Genomic DNA, 12196 nt, shown 5'->3' on the forward strand with positions numbered 1-12196 from the left:
CTGACCTTCCCTAACAATTATCACACATGTGTGTGTGTGTGTGTGTGTGTGTGTGTGTGTGTGTGTGTGATAATTGTTAGGGAAGGTCAGTCTGAGAAATATTTTGATGACTGGTAGGATAGAGGGACTGTTATAAGTAAATACACACACCTGTGTGTGTGTGTGTGTGTGTGTGCGATGTACAACAGTCACCGTAAATGACAATGTGTGCATCCTTTCCCGATGTACACATTCCTTTCCCCCTACAACGTTTGACCGTTCTCCCATGTGTAAGATCATTGTTTGTGTAATGGTATTTTTTGTGTGTATGCATAAGTGTCTTTATGTAGCCGGATACTTTGGCCTACTTATATAAAATAAGTTGTAGGTTATTGGAAACTGTGTAAAATCAGAAGGACTTCTGCGGTTGAAGTAGTTGAGTATGTAAAGAGGGGAAGATAGACAGGTACTCAAATGAGAGTTGAGAAAGGAAAAAGTAGAAATGGTAGCTAAGATTGAAGAAAAGAAAGAAGATAGCCCCAAAGACAGGAAACCCTTCCCACCCCCCTACCCAGGATCCCTACTTCATCGGTACTTGAGTTAGAAGCAGGAGGAGGTATGGTGTTAAACTTCTCCTACAGAACAGACATTCTCACCTTCACCTTTGAAGTCCCCAAAGAAAATCTTAGCAACCCCTATGGAATGGCAAATGATGACGAACCAGTCACACTCGTTTGCGAGGTTCGTTTGAAAGGTGTGAAGTGTGTTCTGTGTTAGCCATGATTTATTTGTTAGTGCAAATCATGATTTAATCTATAATACCCAACCCCTTCAAAAAATTATACAAACCCTTCCATTTACATCACATTTCATAAAAGGTATAAAATATTCTAAAAAAATAGAAAATTATACACTACGATCAAATAGTTATTTAGTTAATCACTTTACACTATATTTTATACATACATAAAAGACTGTTCAGTTGACGTTGTCTCAATATCACTCTGTTTGAATAGTACCATGATATTATTTTTCCATTAATAATATATTCTATTCATATCATTTCATGTCTAGGGATCACTGTTTATCTGTGATTCCCTTAAGTCTATCAATTCTCAGTCATATCCAGTTTTCTATATGCTGAAATTATAGGATAGTTTAAGAATTCATCAATAGATAACAGAATAGTTTAAGATTTGAAGGGAATTCAGTGCAGGAAAAATACTACATAAGACTCAGCGAAAACAACTCAGGATCCGGCGGTTGTCACTCCGCCCGTTAACAGATTGTTAACATCCCCGGGGAATATACAACTTTATGTCTTATATGTTGTATTTTCCTTTTTCTGATCCTGTTATAGGATCAACTAAAGGTAAGGCTTGGTAAGGTCTTTCATACTTCTGGAAAAATTTGTGTGCCCCCTTCTTTAGGACAGAGCTCTGAAGATGCTGTTTTACGAGAACTAGGTCATCGACCTTGTACAGAGGTTCGATAGCCTTCTCATTCTGTGTACTCACTCATTGTTGTGCTTTGTCAACTAGATTTTTAGAAACTATTTCCTGTTTAAGTTGGCAATCATCAGTAGGTTGTTCAGGCCAAATTAAACATTTAATAAGAGGTTCTCTTACAAAGGGTTTGCCTATTAATTCTAAGGTGTTAATCCTGTTGATAAATGTGGTAATTCATTTAAAATAAGTTCAAAGTCTTTGATCTTCGTTGCCCATAGCATATGTTTCTCATGGCAGCAGATGCGGCATAATTTCCCGATTTCTTTCATAACCCTTTCACACGGATTCAAAGATGAGTTATAGTTGGATATTAATACTTGACGAATATCTTACCATGCTAAAAATTCTTTAAAATTGGTACTAACAAACTGTGGTCCATTATCGGAAAGAAATCATTTTGGTTTGCCTACTTCGAGAAAGTATTGTTGCAGACAGTGTATCACAGTAGGTGTATTTGCTTTCTTAATAGAATACAACTTAACATACTTTGACCAACAACCTATGAGGACAAAAATGTATGACACTCCTCCCTTTCCTTTCGGAATTGGTCCAAAGAAATCTACTGCTGTAAGATCGTGTAATGCCTTCAGAATGATCAGATACATTTTATATTTAACATGAGTGGTACTCTCTTTCACCATTTGACAGGTCTCACAAGTCCTAATTAAAGATGCTACCTCATGTCCTAGCTTCTTAAAATAACAGAACTTATTCATATGAGCTATACATTTCTTTATTCTGAATGCCCACATCCCGTATGAACATACCACACAATCTTGTCCTCCATTAACTTCGAGATGCATAAATGCCAACATTGCGACGTTATATTGTCTCTCCAAAACAAATTATGCTCTATAACCTTCCATTTCCCTGCTTGGGAGGTAAAGACTTTCTAATACACACAGCAAATGTTTCTGTAAAGTAGGGACCAAGACGTATGTTTTCAGTTATTCTTTTACCCATCTCTCATACCCTGGTGTGTGGATATTCTACTGTCATAAAATTAATTTCAAAAATTATGCCAGGTCCTTCAGTACTTTTTAATTCATCCATGCCTACAGGTAATCTAGACCAAGTGTCAGGCACAATATTCTCAGCTCATTGTACCTACTGTATCCTAATGTCATAATCCTGTAGGAATAACATCCATCGCATTAATCTACTATGTAACAATCGACTATTGCTTGATGGTCCGTATATACATGGATTTCTGACCTCCATACTAGTGTCTGGAATTTCTGGATACTCCATACTACTGCTAATAGTTCCTTTGCTGTGGCTGTGTAGTTTAATTCATGCTTGTTAAGACTCCGGCTAGCAAAAGGTATAGATCAGTGATTTGTACTTTCCAGACGCCACTCTCCTTGGGAAAGTTCTGCTGCTATATCATAGTCAGATGCATCTGTTAATATTTTTAATGGCTCACCCATAACCGGATGGTGTAATATGGGTGATTCGACCAGTGCTCTTTTCACATTTCCAAACACATCATTGGCTTCTTGGTCCCAAATCCACGGTACTCCCTTCGTTAATAAACGTAAAAGTCTTGGGTGGTTCAGCTCTTGACTTTGTATATATCGTCTATAGGATCCAGCCATTCCAATAAATCCCTTCAATTGTCTTATGTTTTTAGGTGGTGGACGCTCCTTGATGGCCTTTATATATTCCAGATCTGGTCTAATTCCTTGCACTCCCACGATATGCCCTAAAAACTTAAGCTCTTGCCTCACGAAGTGCTATTTAGACAATATTACTATAATACCTTTTTCTTTAAACCCTTTCAGAGTTTTACTCAAGGTCAGACAATGTTCTTCCCAGGTAGATGAGATCACTAGTACATCGTCTACATATATTATTAAATCCTTAAACAATTCCTTCCTAACACCTCATCCAGTGCACGTATAAACACGTATACTGAGATATTTAGCCTGAATGGTAACACATTAAAATGATATGATTTCCCATCAAATAGAAATGCTGTATATTTCTTTGATTCAGGATGTAATTGAATTTGTCAATATCCAGCAGTCAGGACCATCGTGCTAAAATACTTTCCTTTCTCAAATTTGGACAATAATTCATCGATGTTAATGGATCTGTCTCATTCCATTTCTATATGCTTATTCAAAGTATGCGTGTCTAGTACTAATCACACACCTCCTGTAGCCTTTTTTTATTCATGATGCTAGAGCTACATTCTATTAGGATATTGTCAATTTTTTCCTTAACTGCTTCTTTTAAACTTACTGGTATTGGATATGGCTTACAGAAAAATGGAGTTCTATCTTTGATTCTAAATTTACATACATAGTCACTAATACTACCTGGGTGATCAGAAAATACCATTTTTCACTAGAATTTTAGATAAATCTAATTTTTGATCATTGATTAATATTGGCGATTCATTTACTTTGCCCTGTATGTCAACACGATGTGACACAGAACTTATCTTTTCAATCTCTGGTGACAACTGTGCTGTCACTGTTAATCATTAACATTGATTGTCAAATGCAAACGGTACATAATATTTGTAGTCACCTTTACCAAAATGAAGAAGATGCTCCACAAAATTTAATATGATGTTAAATCCTGACAGCCAATCTAGGCCAAACAACACATCCCTATTGATATTTTCTACTACTAACAGTGTCCGTCAAAATGGGATATTCCCAATATTGCAGTTCACCTCGGTGTCGTGTTTAACAGCTTTGCTATTCATTCCAGTAATACTGACTATGTACACTCCCGTTACTGGTAATAGTGATTGTAGGTGATGTCTAGTACGTAATGTGCCAAATAAAAGAGAAATAAGTGACACTTCACTCCCAGAACCTATAATTATGTTGATATGTGATTGGACGTTCTCCCGGCATATGTGTTGTTTCCAGGGCTCTCAGGTGTCCAGCCGGATGCGATAGTTCAAGTCCCATGATATTTTGGCAAACAACCTTTCCGCCATCATCAGCTGGTTCTGATGGAATGGTCTGTCTGCTCATTGTCAATGTTATTTATATCTGTCAGTCGGGTTACGATTCCCTGCACCGACGGTCCGATTGCGGCTGCCGACATTCTGATTGTGAGTGCCGACGCTCCAATTGCAGCCGCCAACAATCCGTTTGCAGGCACCAACCCAGGTCCGTGCTGTTCCCAGCATCACGCTGAGTGGTGGAATATGCAAAATCCTGTGGAGTGTCCCCCGCAGCCATCGTGGAAAGATCTTGTGTTCGCTTGAGGCTTGACTCCTTGATGGAGCTAAGTAAGAGTTTCCAGGCCTTGCTCAGCTGAAAACCTGTGTCTCGGTTTATGAGATTGTCCGTTACATGAATTTCAATGGCCTCATTGAAGACGCTGTCCCAGTAGAAGCTGGTAGGGGCCAGAATCTTGATCTCTTCGTATTTTGCATTGTGCCCAGTTTCTGAGCAGTGTTCTGCCACTGCCGATTTGTTGGGCTGGCCTAGGAGCGTGTGGCACTGGTGTTGTTTGCAGCGGTCTTTTGACCAATGTAGGATCATTTGACCAATGTAGGATTTCCTGCAACCAAATGGAATATTATATACACCCGTTTTCTTGAGGCCAAATCCGTCTTTCACCATCCCCAGTAAGGCACGTATCTTCGATGGTGGTCAGTAGACTGTGTCAATTTTGTATTGTTTTAGCAGTCTCCCAATGTTTGATGTCACATTGCCTGCATACAGTAGAAAGGCAAGGCCTGGTTCATAATCTTTATATTGTTATTCATCTGGGTTTCTGCTGCATTTCCGTCGTATGAAGGCTGTCTGGATCTGTCGGTTGCTGTACCCATTCTTGCGGAACACATTTTCTAGATGTTTAAGTTCTTTGTGTAGATTTTGTTCATCCTATATTGAGTATGCCCTGTGAACCAGTGTATTGAGCCTCCTGTTGAGTTTTGCAGGATGGTGGCAGCTCGAGGCATGTAAATATAAGTCCGTATGTGTAAGCTTAAGTACACGCTATGATCTAATGTGCCATTAGATCTCCGCTCTAAAATTACATCAAGAAAGGGTAATTTCCCTTACTTCTCGATTTCCATGGTGAACCATATGTTCTCAAGGACTGAATTTAGATGTTCTAAAATTGTCTGCAGCTGATCAGGCCCATGGGGCCAGATGACAAACATGTCGTCCATGTATCTGAAAAAACGCCCAGGTTTCCGTTCAGCCAATTGTACTGCCTCCTCTTCGAAACTCCCCATAAATAAGTTGGCTAAGACTGGCGAGAGAGGGCTCCCCACAGCCACACATTCAGTCTGTTCGTAGTATTGGCCATTGAAGACGAAGTAGGTAGATGTAAGTACATGTAGGAAAAGGTGTGTCAACTTGGGACCAAATTTCTTGCTGATAAAATGGTTCGAATATTTTTGTGGGACACATGTGAAGACCTGGGTCAGAGCGCGCAAATGGATTGTCGGCGCTCGCAATCAGAATGTTGGCAGCCGCAATCGGACCTTCAGGGAATCGATGGCCGACTGATGGACATAAATAACACCAACAATGAGCAGACAGACCATTCCATCAGAACCACCTGCTGATGGCGGATAGTTTATTTGCTGAAATATAGTGGGACTTCAATGATCACATCCGGCTGCACACCCGAGAGCCCTGGAAACAACACATATGCTGGGAAAGCCTCCAATCACACATCAACAACCTCTACGGGTAGGATATGTACCACCTGGAGAAGAAACTAGATAAGCTTTGGAACCAGAAAGGAGGTATGCTTAGTTCCCTTGCCTTTTTACTAAGGTGTAGGGACAAGAACATGATTCCTACATTTGCAAAAATGGTGCACCATATATGCAACCCTGTGGCAAACCGTATCAAGAAACAAGCCCCCCTGGCCTTGCTCAGGGAGAGGATTTGCTACACTCCACAACAACTCAACAAGAATGCCAAAGAACTGCTGCACCTTCAACTACAATTAGCTTCCATATTTCAAGGCCATTCCTGGGAATGGGTAGATGGCGTCACATGGGCCCAGGCTGACTGGATACACTTGAAATCCACTGAAAAACAGATTGACAAGTTTGCAAGGCTACTAGGCAAAGAACAAGAAGAGACAGAGCCAATGAAACGAACCGTGATTAACCTCATAGGGAAGCTATTGGACAACGCAACCACTTCCATACTCGAAAAGGGACTCAACTTTGCACCAACGCCAGCTTACCTCCACTCCACTGAGATCATCTCCGCAGTGGAACAGGCGGTCTGGGGGTTAACCAAGGACAAGGCAGAAGAAGCCAGGAGAGAAACATGTCAGATTCTCTCCAAGGTGAAACCGCCCACCAGCAACACCTCACAGCAAGAAAGAGCGGCACTTCGGACCCTCAGAGAAGACTAGCAGACCGTCGTCCAGCCTGCCAACAGAGGAAACACCACAGTCGTTCTAAACAGACAGGTTTATGAACAGAAGATGCTCCAACTACTTGATGACCCGGCACACCGTAAGATCAAGATGGACCCGACCACTGCCACCCTACTGAAAAATGGCACAGTTGAAGAGAAGGATATCAAGAGACTTCGACAGCGCTCCACAGTAGCTCCGAGAATATACAGCCTCCATAAGGCACATTAGAAAGGGACGCGTCCGATTGTCAGCAACATAGGGGCGCCCACATACCCCCTCGCAAAACACCTGGCAGACCTGCTCAGACCATATGTGGGAAAGCACAAGCACCATATTCCGAACTCAATAGACTTCATTCCATCTTAAGGAGCTGACCCTACGAGAAACAGACATTGTGGTCAGCATTGATGTCGTGTTACTCTTCACACGGGTCCTGCTAGGAGATTTGATCCATCTTATCAGCAAAAAATTTGGTCCCGAGTTGACACAACTTTTCCTGCAAGTACTTACATCCACCTGCGTCGTCTTCAACGGCCAATACTATGAACAGTCCAATGGTGTGGCTATGTGGATCCATCTCTCACCAGTGGTAGCCAACTTATTTATGGAGAGGCACTACAAGTGGCTGAATGGAAACCTGGGTGTTTTTTCTGATACATGAATGACACGTTTGTCATCTGGCCCCATGGGCCTGATCAGCTACAGATGCTTTTAGAACATCTAAATTCAGTCCATGAGAACATATGGTTCACCATGGAAATCAAGAAGGAAAGGAAATTACCCTTTCTTGATGTACTTGTAGAGCGGAGATCTAATGGCACACTGGGTCATAGTGTGTACCGCAAGCTGCCACCATCCTGCACAACTCAACAGGACGCTCAACACACTGGTTCACAGGGCATACTCGATATCGGATGAACAAAATCTACAAAAACAACTTAAACATCTAGAAAACGTGTTCCGCAAGAATGGGTACAGCAACCGACAGATCCAGACAGAATTCAGAGGACGGAAATGCAACAGAAACCCAGATGAATAACAGTATAAAGATTATGAACCAGGCCTTGCCTTTCTACTGTATGCAGGCAACGTGACATCAAACATTGGGAGACTGCTAAAACAACACAAAATTGACACAGTATACCGACCACCGTCCAAGATACGCGCCTTACTGGGGATGGTGAAACATGGATTTGGCCTCAAGAAAACGGGTGTATATAATATTCCATGTGGTTGCAGGAAATCCTACATCGGTCGAACGATCCGAACAGTCAAAGACCGCTGCAAAGAACACCAATGCCACATGCACCTTGGCCAGCCCAACAAATCGGCACTGGCAGAACACTGCTCGGAAACTGGGCACAATGTGAAGAGACCAAGATTCTGGCCCCCACCAGCTTCTACTGGGACAGCATCTTCAAGGAGGCCATCAAAATACATGTAACGGACAATCTCATAAACTGAGACACAGGTTTTCAGTTGAGCAAGGCCTGGAAACCCTTACTTAGCTCCATCAAGGAGTCACGTCTCAAGCGAACACAAGATCTTTCCACAACGGCTGCGGAGGATTTTGCATCTTCCATCACACGGTACGACGCCAGGGACAGCGCGGACCTGGGTTGGCACCCACAAACAGATTGTCGGTGGCTGCAATTGGAGTGTTGGCGCTCACAATCAGAATGTCGGCAGCCGCAATCAGACCGTCGGCACAGGGAATTGAAGCCCGACTGACAGACATAAATAATACTGACAATGAGCAGACAGACCATTCCATCAGAACCAGCTGATGATGGTTATTCGCTGAAATATCGTGGGACTTCAACAATCGCATCTGGCTGGACACCCAAGAGCCCTGGAAACTATAAATATGTTAACTTCAAAATCCTCTACTTTTCCTATTATCATTGGTTGTGGATTAATGGTAGTTAAGCTCGGTTTTTCCAGTAACAACCATTCTTTGGCTGGTATTTTATGCATGAAATTAACATACTTTTTATGGACTATGCCTCCTAATGTATTTCTATGACCTGTGCCCCAGCACTGGATCTGGTTCACATTACGTTTTCCTGATTATTGGTAATCACTGGTTGGTTACCAAATCGGGGTATTACATTACCCCTTTGTACTCGATTGCTGCTTGGTACAAATTCTTGCAATGTCACTGGGCCTGTATTGGAAGCTGGATGCTTCTTTTGGTAATTATCGTTACTATTACTCTTACTACATTGGTGTACTCTAGCAAAATTAGCCTCGTGTTTCCTAAAATTATTATTACTATTCCTTTTGTAAGTCTGATTTTAATTTTGGTGTACGCTCTCATTACGGTCCTTGTTCAAGGCATCGGGTGCGTCCACAAAAGCCAACAGTTCTTCTACGGTTTTCCGCCCACTACACAATACATCTTTCCTGGCGTAAATGGGTAAATGTCTTATTAAATTTGAACTAACCCTTCTTCCTACATGGGCCTATCTAAGAACTTTGCACATGTTAAATGCCACTCAAAATACTTTCTCATTGTACCCCACTTACTGTTGTAATACTTCAGGTCCCACAAATCTGATATTAGTTTTTCCTGGGTGTTTGCTGACCAATACTTCTCCTTAAACCTTTACTGGAAGTCTGTCCAAGACAAAAAATTCTCTATGTTCACTGTGCCACACTCTGAAGCTTCTCCTAAAAGGTATTCTACCACAAATTCGATCTTCATTGAATCTTCCCAAGTCTTGGGCAAGGCTTGATTGAACCTTTTCAAAAAATGAATAGGATGTACTTCCCCATCCAGCTTAAACTTAGAGAGCAGTCTAGATAACCCTGAATTTGCTCCCCATTGTAAATGTGTCATTACTTCACTTGTTGATACTACGTTGGGAGAAGTCACTCTATTATCTACTTTGTCCTGCAAAAGATTGAATTCTTTCCACAGTTCATCTACTCTTTCCACAGTTCATCTACATTTCTCTTGGAATTACTAAGTTCATTTTTCGAAGATAAAATTGGAGACACGTTGTTGGAGGTCATTCTTGCGTCAACTTTTCTGTCTATCATCTCTTTAACTTGTTCCTCCAGACTGTTGATATTTATTATGTGTGGCTAGTTTCTCTTTAAAATTTCTTTCTACATTATCAACTCGAGTGTTAATGCCTGCAATTTGTGATTGGACTATTGGTAATAATTTCTCCTGTTTTTCAACACTCTCCTTTAAGGTGTGTAATCTATGTTTTACAGCATCAAACATAACATTACAGACACTCTGAAATGATCCTAATTTTTAACCAAGTTCAGCTTCTACATTATTATACTTATTTTCAATATCATATTCTAACTTTTTAGCTAAAACCTGAAATTGGTAACTCTGTGTCTGACTCAAGTCAGTGAACAGTTGGTTTACTTGACTACTTAACGAACCAGATAACTCCTCCCTTACATCTATTTTAAAAGTCTCTACTTTAGTAGTTAAAGTGTCAAATTCAGTCTTCAAATTTCCCATGCCTTCTTTACTTTGTTCGTCTACTCTAGCACTTAACAATCCTAAAGTCTCATTCTGAACGTCCAATTCATTATTTAATTGAGTGTTACTGAAGCATTTAGAAATGTATTTAATTCCTTTCTTAAAGAAGTATTTTGAGCCGTGAATACTTTACTTTGTGCATTAAATTTTTCACTTAAAGTTGAGCATTTGACTCTGTTCTTTGGTTATCTAATTTAAGACTTAGTGCTTTAATTAAATTTGCTACCTCAGTCCACTCTGGCATTTCTTTTGTCACTGTCATGGCCATGGCTGGTTCTGATGTTTCCCCAGTTTTTTGAGTATTATCCACATTTTTCTTACTTTTAGAGTGTGTTATCATTAAAAAAAATCCCCCTCCCCCCGAATATAATAACTATACTAACAGTCTATTATTGAACAGTGTGCACTTAATTAATTGTCTTTCGCTCACCCGGTGTAGAGTTTTAAGCTGTGTTGGTGAGCAGTATGGAATCAGTGCTGGTGAACAGCACAGGCGCCAGCAATGTCAAAGGTTGGTTTCAGCATCAGTATCAGTGAACGGATTTGTAGTTGGCACCGATGAGCAGCAGCTGGTGTCGTTGGTATCGGTTGCTAGTTACGGGGTCCCCTCCCGCAGTGATATTTCACTGCCCACCAAATCTCACAATATTCTTGTCCATCCCTACAGAACCCCTACTTTGAACCCCTTGCCACATCGCTCATATCGCCGTAACAGACCTAGATCCTAGATGCAAGACTGTCCGATACATCCTCCCACCATCACCCACTCCAGTCCAGTCACAAGCATCACCTATCCCTTCAAATGCAGGGCTACCTGTAAAACCAGTCATGTGATCTATAAGCTAAGCTGCAACCACTGTGCTTAATTTTATGTGGGCATGACAAACAATGAGTTGGCTGTCTGCATGAATGTCCACCAACAAACTGTAGCCAAGAAACTGCTGGACCACTCAAATGCAGAGAATGCTGTCCTTCACAATGTTCTTCATTTTAATGACCGCTTCACAGTCTGTGCAATCTGGACCCTTCCTAACAACACTGGCTTTTCTGAACTGCACAGGTGGGAACGCTTCCTGCAATTTTTCCTACATTTTCGTAACCCTCTAGCTTCAAACTTTGTTGGTCATTGTCCTTCACCCACCCATCCCTTCACTGTTGCTGCTTCACAGCCACAAGTGCACCCACCGGCTTTTTACTTTTCTCCTTTCCTACTCCCACCCCATCCTTTGTCTAACCTCCTGACTGTACTTAGCTGCCCTGCTTCCTCTCCACCTCATTCATGTACGCTTCCACAAAGAGCACTTTACCATCATCCACCCGTACCCTGCTCTCCCTCTTTCTCCCACTCCAGATTGCTTCTCCCGTTACGTGCAGTTTGCTCACATTCTGGCCTCAGCAGCCAGAGAGTGTGGTCACATGTGTGTGAGCTGCTTGTGCATGAATGTGTGTGTATATTGTCTATTTGAAGAAGTCCTCTTGGCCAAAAGTTTAGGTGTTTAGTAGTCCTTTTTTTTTTGTGCCTGTCTGCGACTCAACATCTCCACTGTATGAAAAATAGCAATCTATCCTTTCCATAATATTGTCAGTAATTTCTATGAGGTATTAAACATTATCTTAAATACAATATAGTGTATTCATACTGTCTTTTGCATATGCGTATCACAATAATCCTGATATCCTGGTCTGTAATTGGCTAATATAAAAACAATAATATATTAAAACAGACATTGTCTTTAACTTTTTCAGGCAATCCACATATTTGTTATCTTACATGTTATTAAAAATTCAATGCACAAGGTGAGATTATAGGAAAGATAGAGGTAAATGGAGGCAGAAA

The 12196-nt window shown here is 41.1% G+C and overlaps 1 protein-coding gene across 1 annotated transcript in view; it reads right to left on the bottom strand.

Moving 5' to 3' along the window:
- Positions 1 to 12196, bottom strand: part of LOC126195572 (dynein axonemal heavy chain 2) — a 957657-nt gene that overhangs the window by 149129 nt on the left and 796332 nt on the right. The gene's annotated exons all lie outside the window — the stretch shown is intronic.

Source organism: Schistocerca nitens, chromosome 7 (genome assembly GCF_023898315.1).
Source record: "Schistocerca nitens isolate TAMUIC-IGC-003100 chromosome 7, iqSchNite1.1, whole genome shotgun sequence".
NCBI classification, from domain to species: domain Eukaryota; kingdom Metazoa; phylum Arthropoda; class Insecta; order Orthoptera; family Acrididae; genus Schistocerca; species Schistocerca nitens.